Genomic DNA, 14,767 nt, shown 5'->3' on the forward strand with positions numbered 1-14,767 from the left:
TATGTGTGAATTAAACCATATACCCTAAAGGCACCACAGTCTGCACTGACGTTCATTCCAAGGAAATAAGACCTAGGGAAAACTGCAGGTACCCCTGGCGTCTCTTCCCTCTCAGAGATTGGGTTCCATACAACACTATTCTGAAGTTTTCGAAAACGTTGATCGCCGAAGAATTGATGCTTTTGAATTATGGTGCTGGAGGAAACTCTTGAGAGTCCCATGGACTGCAAGAAGATCAAACCTATCCATTCTGAAGGAAATCAGCCCTGAGTGCTCACTGGAAGGACAGATCCTGAAGCTGAGGCTCCAATACTTTGGCCACCTCATGAGAAGAGAAGACTCCCTGGAAAAGACCCTGATGTTGGGAAAGATGGAGGGCACAAGGAGAAGGGGACGACAGAGGACGAGATGGCTGGACAGTGTTCTCGAAGCTACCAGCATGAGTTTGACCAAACTGTGGGAGGCAGTGGAAGACAGGAATGCCTGGCATGCTCAGGTCCATGGGGTCACAAAGAGTCGGACACGACTGAATGACTAAACAACAACAAACAAAGATTAAATGCTGAGTGGGGTGGGGTGGCTGTTGCCCAGCATCCATGTCCTCACACACTCACATTCTTAAATCCCCAGCCATTCACAGAGCCTGCAAATGTGCAGCGGGTTGCCCTGTGTACGGTACCCTTTTAATTCATTTCCTCCACAATGCCACTGCTAATTTTTACTTGATTGCCTGTTAAGTAACTGCATTGCATTGAATTAATAATTACACCAAAATAGCCCACAGAGAGAATGCTAAGAAGCAACTTCTGAGACGATAAACTTTCTCGCTTGACAGTGTCTGCTCAAAACTAACACAGCATGAAGATTGAATTATCTCGTAGCCATTTACAGATAACCATTTCTGGGTCACTCCTGTGGGAATACACACAATGGCAGCAAACTCACTGTCAGCGCCCTGGCAATGAATAGAGGACATGAGTTAATTTCACAAACATTGATTTATCTGTGGAAGGGGAAAGAAAATTACATTAAAAACATTAGATATCAGATTGCCACTCCTGATCCCATTCTTTCAAGCACCGCATGCCCTAAATGGAAACACAAAGCTAAAGAAAATGGGAAATTTTCTTGACGCCGGGGTCCTCGTTCCATTCCCTTCGTTTATAGGGCAGAGCCATGCGGGGAGAAAGATTGAGCAAAGCACTTGCTTAGGAACCCTGAGGAAGTCTATTAGGGAATCCTTGGTGAGAAGATCAGTAACAGCAGATTGGCTGATACAGCTGTTTAGCCACCACTTTCTGTTCTTCCCCCTATGGAACATGCAGCTGCAAAGAGGGCTTGCCAGCTCTTGAAATTAGTTGCAATAACAAAATGCTGGTTCTTAGATAAGCTTCCAGGTAAGGCGTTGTGGGTTAAACCACAGAGGCTAGGACTTGTCGATCAGAAGGTCGGTGGTTCAAATCCCGGCGACGGGGTGAGCTCCCGTTGCTCGGTCCCTGCTCCTGCCAACCTAGCAGTTCGAAAGCACCTCAAAGTGCAAGTAGATAAATAGGTACCGCTCTGGCAGGAAGGTAAACAGTGTTTCCGTGCGCTGCTCTGGTTCACCAGAAGCGGCTTAGTCATTGCTGGCCACATGACCTGGAAGCTGTACTCCGGCTCCCTCGGCCAGTAAAATGAGATGAGCGCCACAACCCCAGAGTCGGCCACGACTGGACCTAATGGTCGGGGTCCCTTTACCTTTAAGGTCTCTGAGTCAGAGGGATGAGCCCAGAGGGAACAGGTAGTGGTGTGGAGGACCAGTAGCTGGTCAAAAGGATGGGCCACAGATTATTGCAAGATGGGCACTTTCACACATTGTGAAAAAAAGGAGAGACAGAAAGGGCAAAAGAGGGCATAGATTTGCATTGCATTGGCACATGCTGATTTACATGAGTAGATGCAAATTTGGAAATGATTACCATCATTTCGGCAAAAATTCAGTGCACCGTTAAGGGGTGGCTGTGAAGAAGTGACCTGCGTTCCTGTTCACTCTGCTGCTGATGGAGAAATCTCAAGGTCTCTGCTCTCTGTTTAGATGGGGAGAGACCAGAGATTCTTAGAGACAGAGGACTGTCTGAACACACAACCACCCTAGATTATAGAAAGCTCCAGTCCGGGGCAAAAAAAATAGTCTGCCTGAATAGCACAGTTAAATGGGAATGGCTTTGTCCTCTTGGTTTTTTGGTAATTTGCCCAGGAAGCAAAAACCTTTCCCTCCAGGATTCTGTGTGTGAATGTGGACTCTCAGACCCTCTAAGTGACTTTATTTTCCAGGGGCAGCCCCAGATTTACAGAAGTCATCCTGGTTTCTGATTTGATCCCCGAATATCCTGCTTTTCCTTAGGATGTCCCTATTTTCATGGGAGAAATGTTGGAGGCTTTGGAGTTTATGCTTCACTCCATGTGAAGCATAAGGGTTAATTCTGCGGTGAGCTAGGTGTTAGCAAAGTCACCTAAATAATGCAGATGGAGACTAGAGAAGAAATAAATCCTAATAACTCTTTACTCAACAAAGAGAACAGTGTGTAACTTGAGAAAACAGATTTATTTTGTTTTTGTCTTTAAGGGCAGGCCTTGTTGAGAACGTAGTTATACTCAACTAAACATTCAGATGAAAGCTCCCTCACAGCTGCACAGCCAATCAGAGCACCTGCGACCTCATTAAGGATCATGCCACCTCACTGGTTGCTAAGCAACATCTCTTCTGCCCCTCTTGTCTGGTTTACTTACTGACAACTGAATTAACCCTTAAATTACAAACTGGATGATCCCTGCTGTTGCACTTCCAACACGGGCAAAGTTGCTCTTCTCCTTCTTTTCCCAAGATGAACAGAGCCTCTTGTGTCTGAGGAAAGGAGCTCAAGGGGGGATCCTAGTTGCCCTCTGAGGTAAGAAAATACTGGACTCTGCCTCTGAGGGGTAAAAGTAAGAAGCAGATTTATGACAATGTCAAATCCACCATATTCATCAGTTTCAAAGTGTGTTCTAACTCTGGCCAAGAACCATAACATTTCCCCCAGTGGAGGAATACATGCATATAATATGTTGAAATGAAATAAAGAAGATCTATTAGCAGGAGCCAGTAGGCGGAATATGCTTCTCTCTTTTCTACAAAATCGTTGCGGATTTTACATCCTGATGAGGAATGAACAAATCATCCCTTTTCCACTCCTTGCCTACCAAATACAGTTGAGTGCTAATTCAAGGGAGAGCCTAAGCTTAAAAGCATCCCCAACATCCAGTCACATTATCTAGTTCCCATCTTTACTGACGGAGGGTAACATGACCACTGGTGTTACAACCACACTAAGGCGATGGGTTGGTGTTTCTGGCTACTAACCGGAAGGATGGTGGTTTGAGTCCCCCCAGGGACAGCTGTGGGCATTTGTCTACATTTGGGGTTTGTCTGCTGGATTTAAGGGCAGACCATATAGCTGCGTCCAAGAAGCGAATGGGACTCACGCGTAGCCTGCTTGTTCGAGTGATCATAATTTGAGCAGATATTCTGTTTAAAGCAAATTACACAGAACATGGAGGGCAGGTGATAAGAAGGAGCGCAGCTGAACTGATTAAATTCACCTCAATTAGGCCCGGGTGTGTGGATTTAGTGAGAGAAAAATGGCATCCCAAAAGTGAAGAACTTCTTTTAAAAAAAAAAAAGAAAAAAGAAAACTGAACTGCGAGCGTAAAGAGGAAAATCTTCCTCCAAAGAAGCGTCTGGAGTAAAATCAATTCCAGTATAAGCCTCTTATTAAATACCATTTTGGCAGTCAAATTATCTGCACTTTTTCCCTTCTGAAATATGAAACCACCTGCTTATTATAATCCTGCCAAAAGGGAAATTTTCTGAACGTTGTGTGATCTTCTTGAAAAATTAACTTGACTTGCCATTTCTTTCTTTTCACAAAAGGCATCTCCTCCACTGAAGGCAGGGGTTTAGATCTTTTTCCCCAAGAAGCAAAGCCCATTTGGGGCAGTGACGACTAGTGGTTGCAGCTCCCCCCAGGGCTTGGGATCAAAGCTTTGGGCGATTGGAGACTCTTGTCTGCCTTCACAGCACTTTCCCTAGCAATCAATCAGCCATCACCTATTGCTGTGGTATCTCCGGAGAGGATGGCGATCCCTTGCCAGGTTTCATTCGGGGGCGGGGAAGATACGGCACCTTCCTCAATAAAGGGACCACATTTTTATTCATGCTGTAAACCTGTATGAAATACATTTGGCTTTGGTGAAGTCCTCCATGTGCTTTTAAAAATATGTTATTTCAGGGAAATCTGATCTGTTCAAAAGAGGAACAGATTAGCAGAAAAAGGGAAGGTGGTGGGTTGTGAGTTTTGAAGGAAGGCTTTTGAAGGAGTTTTGACCTAAGGGACCATGATAAGGGCAGAGAATGAAAAGGATAGAATGATTAAAAAGGATAGAGAGATTGTCTAGAAAATAAACTCCAGGCCTGTCTTCTCCAACCTGGTGACCACCAGATGTTTTTGGACTACAGCTTTGAGAAGCCCCAGCCAGCATGGCCAACAGTCAGGGCCGATAGGAGTTGTCCTTCAGAACATCTGGAGGACACCAAATTCTGGAACCAGTTGGTTCCCAGGCCTCCAGGTCTCCCTAATCCCATGTTGTACAGACCTTCTAAGTGTCCCTATTTTCCAGGGACAGTCCCGGATTTACAGAAGCTGTCTCAGTTTCAGATTTGATCTCAGAATGTCCCGCTTTTCCTTAGGACATGTCTCTATTTTCTTCAGTGAAATGTGGGAAGGTATGGAGTACTTATGGAGATAAATAATTACACAACATCACACACAAAGCTTTATTGCGGTCCATAGACCCAAAATATACTATACAACCTTTAGAAGACATCTGAAAGCAGCCTCGTATAGTGAAGATTTTTAATGTTTAATGTTTGATTATGTTTTTATTGGGGCTTTTTTTTTCAGCCGGAACTCACTGGAACTCAGTTCTGGCGCTATTGCCATTATATGAGAATAAGGGAGGCGTTCATGGTGAGTTCCGATCCCCTTTCCCCACTAAAAAATAGCACTGGTTTTTATATATGTTGGAAGCCACCTAGAGTGTCTGAGGCAATCCAGTCAGATGGGTGTGATATAAATTATAAAATTATTGTTATTAGTAGTAGTACTATGGAATAGGACGTCCATACAGTGGTACCTCGGTTTAAGAACTTAATTCATTCTGGAGGTCTGTTCTTAACCTGAAACTGTTCTTAACCTGAGGTAGCACTTTAGCTAATGGGGCGTCCCGCTGCCGCAGCACAATTTCTGGTTCTCATCCTGAAGCAAAGTTCTTAACCCAAGGTACTATTTCTGGATTAGTGGAGTCTGTAACCTGAAGCGTCTGTTACCTGAGGTACCACTGTATTTTCATTGGAGAAATGTTGGAGGGTATGTGATAATGGGTGCTGAGCTTTCTGAGAACTTTTATCTAGAGCCATTGCCTGCCATGAGGAGAAAAACGTTGAGAGCCAGTGTGATTTAACAGTTCGGGAATCGGATTACGACCAGGGAGACCAGGGTTTGAATCCCTACTCAGCAATAAAGCAAACTGGGTGACCTTGGGCCAGTCATCCGTCTCTCAGCCTAAACTAACCCACATCTCTGAGGATGAAATGGGGAGAAGCAGCTATGCCACCCTGAGCTCCTTGCAGATATAAATGTATCAAATAACTAGTGCAAAAATGTGTACTTTAGGAGAAATCTGGTGAATTTTTGTGAGGACTTGAAGAAGAAAAACTGATACGAAATTGTGAAGAACTCAGCATAAGTTTGAAAAAATGAGAAACTGACAAAAAACCGATATTAACAGATTTAACAATCCCTAATGTTCTGTCACAGATTCTTCCTCCGCAAAGGATGGTTCTACCCAAGAACCTTGAGAAGTGATGTGATAAGGCATTTACTACTCGAAGGGGTACACGTGAGACATTTAGAAGTAGAAAAAGAAAACAACCACTATAGATGGCAGAGCACCAAACTGAACTTCTGTGCTTGAAAATATATTTTAAAAAACCAATTGGCACAGTCTCAAAACCTGCCTGGAAGAATTAAAACTTTAATCCCTGTTTAGAAAGTATTGATACCTCAGCTTGTAACAGGCCTCTGCAGACAACTCTGCAGTTACCTCAGGGATGGGTCTCGCCGCCAAAATACTGTCACCTCTTAGCTGTTCAAAACCTTTCTGAAGGCAGATTTTATCCCACCCTCCAAAGACAAATTGATTCCTGCAAATACACCAAATTCTACCTTCGCTGTATGTTCTGTCAGCTTTTATTTTACAGCATGAAATGCATTTACAAGCAAATGGACAAAACGGCTTCACTTGACTTAGACATAAGCGTGTGGATCCGGGCATAAACTTGTGTTTTACTCAAGGACTGCAACTTTGGGGGGAAAAATACATATTACCAATAAAATTGTACATTTTTTCTTCTCTCTTTGCAGAAATCAGAGGTTTGATCCCTGTAGTCCTGAGAAATGAGCCAGAATGTTTTATTCTTTATTAGTTGTGGTAGTTTCCTTTTGAGTCAGCAATCTGAGTGCTTCCTTTGATCTGAAGGCCTTTGCAGTTCTTTTTTTAAAGAAATGAATGAATGAATGAATGAATGAATGAATGAATAAATAAATAAATAAATAAAGTAATTTGTACCAAGGATGGGAATCAAGTGTCAGTTAAACAAAGGATTTGGGATAAATGTCGGGTATTTTTCATGGAGGCATACACTGAATTAATGTGTGCAGCAGTTACCAGGTCAATCAGATTTTAGGCCCAATATTATTGACTAGCGCAGAGACAGGGCTTGAGCCAAACGATCCTAACATGGTCTACACAGAAGTCCTATTGAATTTAGCAGGGCTCATTCCAGATAAAGGGAGTTATGATTGCAACCTAAATCATGCAAATGCTGTGTGTATATATGTGCCTATAGTGTGTGCGCCAGCATGTCTGGTGCATGCATGCTTGCATGTCAGAATGTACACATGAGTGGTGAATGTGCATTTGTGGTATGTATGTGCCCATTCCTGTATACATGCTGCTGCTGGCATGTGGTATTCAGAGGGCAAAAACTAGGATTGCCTTATTTCAAAAAATAAAAACCAGGACACCCTGAAAGTTGCTGAGCTTTTTGGAAATTCTCCCTGGATGTCAATTCCACCTTTGAAATCCCGGTAATGTTTGGGGAAATTCGGATGTATGGCAGCCCTAGCAAAAACAGGTTAGCTGCCCCCCAGAATAGAGTTTCCATTAGCCCTAGCCAGCACGGCCAATAGTCAGGAATGATGGGAGCTGTTGTCCAGCAAACATCTGGAGGCCTGATTCTGATCTGTTCTCTCATTTTGGGACACAGGGAAAGAGAAGGATTTTGCTTGCTCCACAGTTTGGAACAAGGCCCCCTGGTTTGTACCCCAAAGCAGTACTCCAGACATAATTACAGTCATACCTCGGGTTACAGCCGCTTCAGGTTGCATTTTTTCAGGTTATGGACCGCTGAAACCCAGAAGTACCAGAACGGGTTACTTCTGGGTTTCAGCGGTCATGCATGCGCAGAAGCATTAAATTGCACTTTGCGCATGTGCAGATGCAGGTTGCGAGCGCTACTGGTTGCGAACGTGCATCCTGCATGGATCACATTTGCAACCCGAGCATCCACTGTATTATTATTTATTTCTATATTTATACCCCACCCATCTGGTTGGGTTTCCCCAGCCACTCTGGGCAGCTTCCAACAAAATATTAAAATACAATAGTTCAACAGTCCATGTCAATCTGTGGTTTAGGCAACAAGTCTACAACTTGCTCCAAGCATTGCTTTGGTCATTTATTTCCAAGATAGTCAGAAGCCACTTCCTGGAGCATTAAAAAAACAAATAATAATAACTGGCATAACACAAGTGGCATGTTTTAAAGTTCCTCCTTGCAGTGCTACACTGTCAAGTAAGAAAACAAGGAAGCAAACCTTTGGACCAGTAGCAACCTTTTTGTTAATATTCATCTTTTGGTGTACATGTTTAAGGCTTTCCCCTTTAAAAAAAAAAAAAAACAACCCACACAGAATTGGGACAGGACTCTCAGCAGCTGGGGCACATTTGGAAATAGGGTCAGCTGTCCATTCCTAGCAGACCATTCTAATGGTTCAGATGCTCCAGTTTTCAGAGGAGTCAGCCCAGAGCTTCTCTTTCATGCTGATGATCCCACTGCAAGCTCGGGATCATCAAGGCAGAATTAAGGAAACTGCGGGCTCCATAACACCAGCGTGACAATGCAGTTCAGTTACTCTTTCCACTTGCTTTGGGGTTGCACATTGTTGTTGTTTAGTCGTTTAGTCGTGTCCAACTCTTCGTGACCCCATGGACCAGAGCACGCCATGCACTCCTGTCTTCCACTGCCTCCCGCAGTTTGGTCAAACTCATGTTAGTAGCTTCGAGATAGCCCTTTGGATTTTTGAAGACATCTCCTCTCAGCCTCCTCTTTTTCAGGCTAAACATACCCAACTCCTTCAACCACTCCTCATAAGGCATGCATTCCAGACCCTTGGTCATCTTGGTCTCCCTCCTCTGCACACATTCCAAGTTGCTGATATCCTTCTTAAATTGTGGTGCCAAAGCCAACAAGAGGCAGAACCAACTGATTCTAGCTTTGTCCCCGTCCTCCTCCCTGCTGAAATTAAGGAGGAGGAAGCTGACAGGCCGTGACACCCTCTGGGCTGGTTTTAAGTAGGGTGGTAGATCAGTTAGGGCTGGCTGAGAGCAGACTGGTGGGGCAGTGCCTCATTGGCTTGAATGGACCAGCCCCTGTTGGTTGTGGGCCTTAACAGATGCCTGATAATGCTAATCCCTGGCACTGGTTCTGGCTGCTGCCTCCACATCCCACTTGTGGGCTTTCCAGAAACATCTGGCTGCCAACTGCATGACACTACATGGACCTTTGGCCTGTTCCAGCTGTGCTCCTCTGATGTGCTTCTTATCTTCTGTAACGTAGGTATGTGGAAGAGCAGGTTGGCTGGATAACTGTGCACTGAAAGGGGAAACGGGGGTGGGGGGAGGAGGACCTCGAAAGAAACTGGATGGTTTTAAAGAGAAAACATGAAACATGCTTTTATGGTATCATAGATTTCCAAAGGAGTTTCTTGGACATTAGCGTGATGAGACTGGCACGATAATCAGATTCAGAAGCAGAGTCAGCAGAATGCTCCCTTGCTCACTGCTGCAAAACACATTCATATGGAAATTAAATGGGAATTAGCCCCCTCTCCCTTTCCTCCTGACTCCAGTCTGATGCTCTGGAAAACAAACAGATGCTTAACAAGCGCAAGTGCAAACGAGGACCAGAGGAAGTGACTTTATTCCATTGCCAAATTGTCCAGGCCTTTCCTGGTACAAGATTTTAGGAGATTAGCGAGAAGCTGTGTCTATGTGTTTGAACGAGATCAGCAAGGGAACGCTGAGAGCACAACCCAGTTACAAGGCTAAAAAACAACAACAAATCTCTTTCATTTTCCAAAGCAATGCAATACACACTGGGAATTTTCTTTCCAGATGGATAAATTGCAGGCCACTGGGTTTCTACCTTCCAAGAGCTGTATTCCTTTGCACTCTTACATGAGAGAAGACCCCACTGAATTCCCTGGGATTTACTTCTGTGTAAAGCCAATTAGGATTGCTAAAAACAGAATCTTGGTTTGAAGATATAGAGCAGGCTTTCCCAAACTTGGATCTCCAACTGTAATACAAATCCCCGCGACGGGGTGAGCTCCTGTTGCTCTGTCCCAGCTCCTGCCAACCAAGCAGTTTGAAAGCACACCAGTGCAAGTAGATAAATAGGTACCGCTGTGATGGGAAGGTAAACGGTGTTTCTGGGCACTCTGGTTTCCATCACAGTGTTCTGTTGCACCAGAAGCAGTTTAGTCGTGCTGGCCACATGCACCCTCGGCCTGAAAGAGAGATGAGCGCCGCACCCCATAGTCACCTTTGACTGGACTTAACTGCCCAGGGGTCCTTTACCTTTTTACCTTTACCTTATGTGCAGTGGAAAAACTCCCTTTGTAATAATATCACCTCATGTGGTAAGTTCTCAGCAAAGAGATTCTGCTTTAGGCAATGGCTCAGGGTCTTCCATAATGCCTAATCCTACCCTTTATGTCACACATCCCCAGATATTGAAGAAAATGGAACAACCGCTCCATGCACAAAGCACATGTTGCTGGTTCAGAGTTTAAATATTTGTCTTCTGGTGATGAAATCTTTAAAACTGGGAGTAAGCGACAAAGTGAATGCAGATTTCCATTTAAACAGCCGTTGATAATAGCAATAACTTTCTCTTTTTTGGTAAGCACGCAGGGTCAGGTTGTTCTGAACTGAAAAAGAAATTAGCAGTGCGGGAAATGTCTCCCTCCCAAGTACTGTTGGCATGGTAAGGTGGACACCATCGACTATGAATTTTGTCGCAAAATTTACAATGTCAGCAAGTCATCTAGTTGATTGGGCTCTGGCTGCGGCAAGGACACCGAACAAACAGAGCCCTGTGAACATGTCTGCAGCTAGCTAATCTTTGAATTTATGCACTGCTTTTTTTATATTTATCACAAAGCCCTACCGCACACAGAGCCCTGACTCTCCTCCTGCCAAGACCTAATGAAAGAGCTCAGTGTGGGAAACTGTTGCCTTGTTGCCTGTTACTTACGGAAAATCCAATAACCAGCTACTTGCGCATCAAGCCAAAAGCTGGTGGGTCGTGAATAGAAAATAGCATCGGGATGAAATGGTCAGAACCAAGGTACGGAATGCTCATGAATCGAATGTGACCTCCATGGAAATGTCCCAGGTTCAAGAAGATTCTCAAATGCTGGTTTCTCCCAGAGGCACCCGCAAATGCTTTCTTGCGAAGGTCCTTCTCCAAGAGGATTCTGACTTTTAAGAGGAAAGTATGGGATACAGAGCCTTCTTAGTGGTTTCCCTCTGGGTTCCTTTCCAGACCAGGCCCTCCAAGCTTGTTCTCTAAAGTTTTCCAGACTGTCAAGATGTGGCTTCTCAAATATCAAGTCCATATTAGCCATCTAAAAAATTTGCTGCTGAGCAAGCTGCTATGGGTTTCTTTTTGCCCACCTGTGTTATTAACTGGCATTCCCTGAATGTATTTATTATATTTTATTGACTGGTGTTAAAGTTACATAAGTAAAGTCTTTGGGCAATGAGATGCATCAGAAGGGTTAAAAAAAGTTTTTTGTTTAAACAAGTTGATAAAGCAGGTCAGGAGTTAGCAAGGATTTTCGGAACAGAATTTGAAACTAATGGAAATGCAATTTTGGGCTGAAATTTCAGAGTCAATTATGTGTAAATAATAGTAATGATAATGATAATAATGATGATGATGATAAGAAGAAGAAGAAGAAGAAGAAGAAGAAGAAGAAGAAGAAGAAGAAGAAGAAGAAGAAGTTATTGTTTATTATTTATACCCTGCCCATCTGGCTGGGTTTCCCCAGCCACACTCCAAACTCAAAGTCATTATCAGGAAAGGCTGTATACCCTTGCCTCCACAAGAAACACCCACTGGTTTTCTACAGCGGAAAGGGGCATCACTCAAGGGTAGTCTGGGTTTTGCTTATGGAGGGGCCCATCCAGACATCTTTAATTAGCAGGCAGATGCTTCTATCAACTGCAGGGCCTGAGGAGAGTCTATGGCACAGTGGTAGAAGGTTCTAGGCTCAGTCATGGGGTGTGGAGATCCTCTTTCCCAAACCCTAGAGAACCTTTACAAGTCAGTTTTGACAATACTGAGGCATATGTACTAATCTTTATTAGGCAGCTTGCCCATGGTCCTATGATTCCTGCAATGAGACTTGCTGTTAATGGTCGTTGGTCTAGATCAGAGGTTTTCAGCCTTTTTGAGTCCACGGCTCCCTTGGCCAACTACATTCTTTCTTCGGCACCCCTGTGGGGCTCAGGAGCCCAGTTATGTCACCACATGCCTGCAGACATGACACCCCCTCGCCCCTTTTTGAACCCCCTCCCTTGTGGAGTGTTCCCTCAGCCTCCTCTCTTCTCCCCTCTCCTTGGGAGTCCTCCAGGCAGCCACAGCTACTGCCCCTAGTCTCTGAGCTGCCTCCCAGCCCCAAAGAGAGGTGCCTCTTCACACTGCCCCACAGGGGCTTGGGACGCACCCCTTGGTCAGCCCCAGAGGCACCATTTGCCTCGGGAGCTTGTAGCCAGGGCTGCTGCAATGAAGAGCTGTGCAGCTTTTGGGAGGCAGAGATGCAAGAGGGCATCAGAGGAGGGAAGGAAGGAAAGAGGAACAGAAGCCAATGTTACCCACGACAGCCCTGACCATCATTCAAGGCACCCCAGGGTGCCACAGAACACTGGTTGAAAACCACTGGGCCCAACTTGAGATAAAACACCTGCCTTTGCTTCAAATATGGGATTGGTATTAGACAGAGCACCCTCTCAGCTGCTTCCTAAGCCTGCATTTCTTCCAGCGTTCAAAATCTAAAGGCATGACAGGTTGTCTGTTTTGACCCTGACATCTTTGCACATAACACCGTCTAGGATCAGACATGAGGGGTTTATTACGAACGGGGACATTTTTTCAAAGGTGTCCTTTGGTTGGGAGGCAGGCCGTGAATCCTTTGTGTGTCTTTTCAATGCACAGTGGGAGCAGGAGCACCACAAAGGCAGTTGCCTCAAAACGATCTTCTCCACATCTAACCAACATATACGGAAAGGGGTGAAGGGTGCAAAGGAGAGATGTCAAAGCTAATGTTATCACCTTGCGAGAAGAGAGGAGACATTTCTGAAAGAAGCCTTGATCTAAATTTAGCTGGACGTATAAAGTGCAACTTTGCTCAAAGTTCAGCATCTAGGCTAAAACTTTGAAAAAGAAATTTTCCACTAAAGGCACTTGGCTGAAATAAAATAATAAAAAAAGACTGTTTTTAGAAACATGTCCAAGAAAGACATATCAGAAACATGACGGTGATTCTGATTTGTCTATGGTGGGTGAGCCAGTCACTTGGAGTTTTGAAATATTTTGTCAGGAGGAAGTTATGGGGCTGTCAAGCCCTGTATTGCAGCAAATGGCTGCACATATTGGGAATTTAGAGTGAAGCGAGTGGAGGCTTGCATAAATTCACAGATATCGGATTTGGAGGGGGCAGATATGGGTGTAGTGACCTCCTTATGTTTATCCCATCATTCATGGAGAGAATGGGTAGACAAAATATTTTCTCTACTCATCATGAAGGAATTCATGGACATCCAATGAAGATGTGTGGTGGAAAATTCAGGAGAGACAAAAGAAAATAGTTCCTTGCACAACACATGGTGAAACTATGAAATGTGCTCCATAGGAGGCAGTGGTGGCCGCCATCTTGGATGGAAGGCTGGACAAATTCATGGAGGAAAAGGCTATCAATGGCTGTTAACCACACTGGCTATGCTCTGCCTCTATGGCAGTAATGCTTCTGAATAAGGTAAGGTAAAGGACCCTTGGACAGTTAAGTCCAGTCAAAGGTGACTATGGGCTTGTGGCACTCATCTCACTTTCAGGCCGAGGAAGCCAGCGTTTGTCCACAGACAGCTTTCTGGGTCATGTGGTCAGCATGAATAAACCACTACTGGCACAATGGGACACTGTGATGGAAACCAGGGCACACAGAAACACCATTTATCTTCCTGCCACAGCGGTACCTATTTATATACTTGCACTGGCGTGCTTTCGAATTGATAGGTTGGCAGGAGCTTCTGAATACCAGTTGCTGGAAGTCACATGAAGAGAGAGGGCTCTTGTGCTGGGTCCTACTTGTGGGTTTCTCACAGACATCTGGTTGGCCACTGTGAGAACAGGATGATGAGCTATTGGCCTGAATCAGTGAGCTCTTCTTTTTACTTCTCTCTTTCACACAGCACCTTCTTATGCACGCACACACACACACACACACACACACAACCCATTAACACATGCATTTGAAGGAGAAACCCCAGGACTTCCAAGTTTGAGGGAAACAGAGGTGTCCATGTGTTGGGATACTGCCAGGGAGACAAAGTCCATCTGAGCCCCCAAGCCGGCTGCCGGACGTTCCATCGATCTCCCGTAGTCACGCAGTATCAGCAATAGCGACACGAAGCCTCAAGAAAACATTGCCACATTCTTGGACTTGTGCACACTCTATCAGCAGAATTCACATAGCAAAAGATGCACAGCAGGAGAGCATATTTACAGTTTATTCAGCGTTGGTCAGAACAAAGAATCCATAACCGTCTGCTTCGGTCTGCTCAGACAAGAAGAAAAGGAAAGCAACTGACAACATAAACATCCTGTGAACAGGAAATACGCAGACTCTGTGACTCACAAAGCCTGCTCCCTTTTAAGGTGGAACGGAAATATCCTAACACCATGTCCCATTCCTTGTTTGTTTGTTTGTTTGTTTGTCTGTTAGATTTCTCTTGTTTTAACCAAACTTTATTAACAAGTAAAATATATACACTAATACTGGTTAACAGACATCCTTTTTTAATAAAAGTATGTTAACACCCTAGACATTTCAAATAACAATGACATTTTAAATACAGTGGTACCTCGGGCTAAGTACCATACTTAATTCATTCCGGAGGTCCGTACTTAACCTGAAACTGTTCTTAACCTGAAGCACCACTTTAGCTAATGGGGCTTCCTGCTGCTGCCGCGCCGCCGGAGCAAGATTTCTGTTCTCATCCTG

This window comes from Podarcis raffonei, chromosome 4 (genome assembly GCF_027172205.1).
Source record: "Podarcis raffonei isolate rPodRaf1 chromosome 4, rPodRaf1.pri, whole genome shotgun sequence".
Lineage (NCBI taxonomy): Eukaryota > Metazoa > Chordata > Lepidosauria > Squamata > Lacertidae > Podarcis > Podarcis raffonei.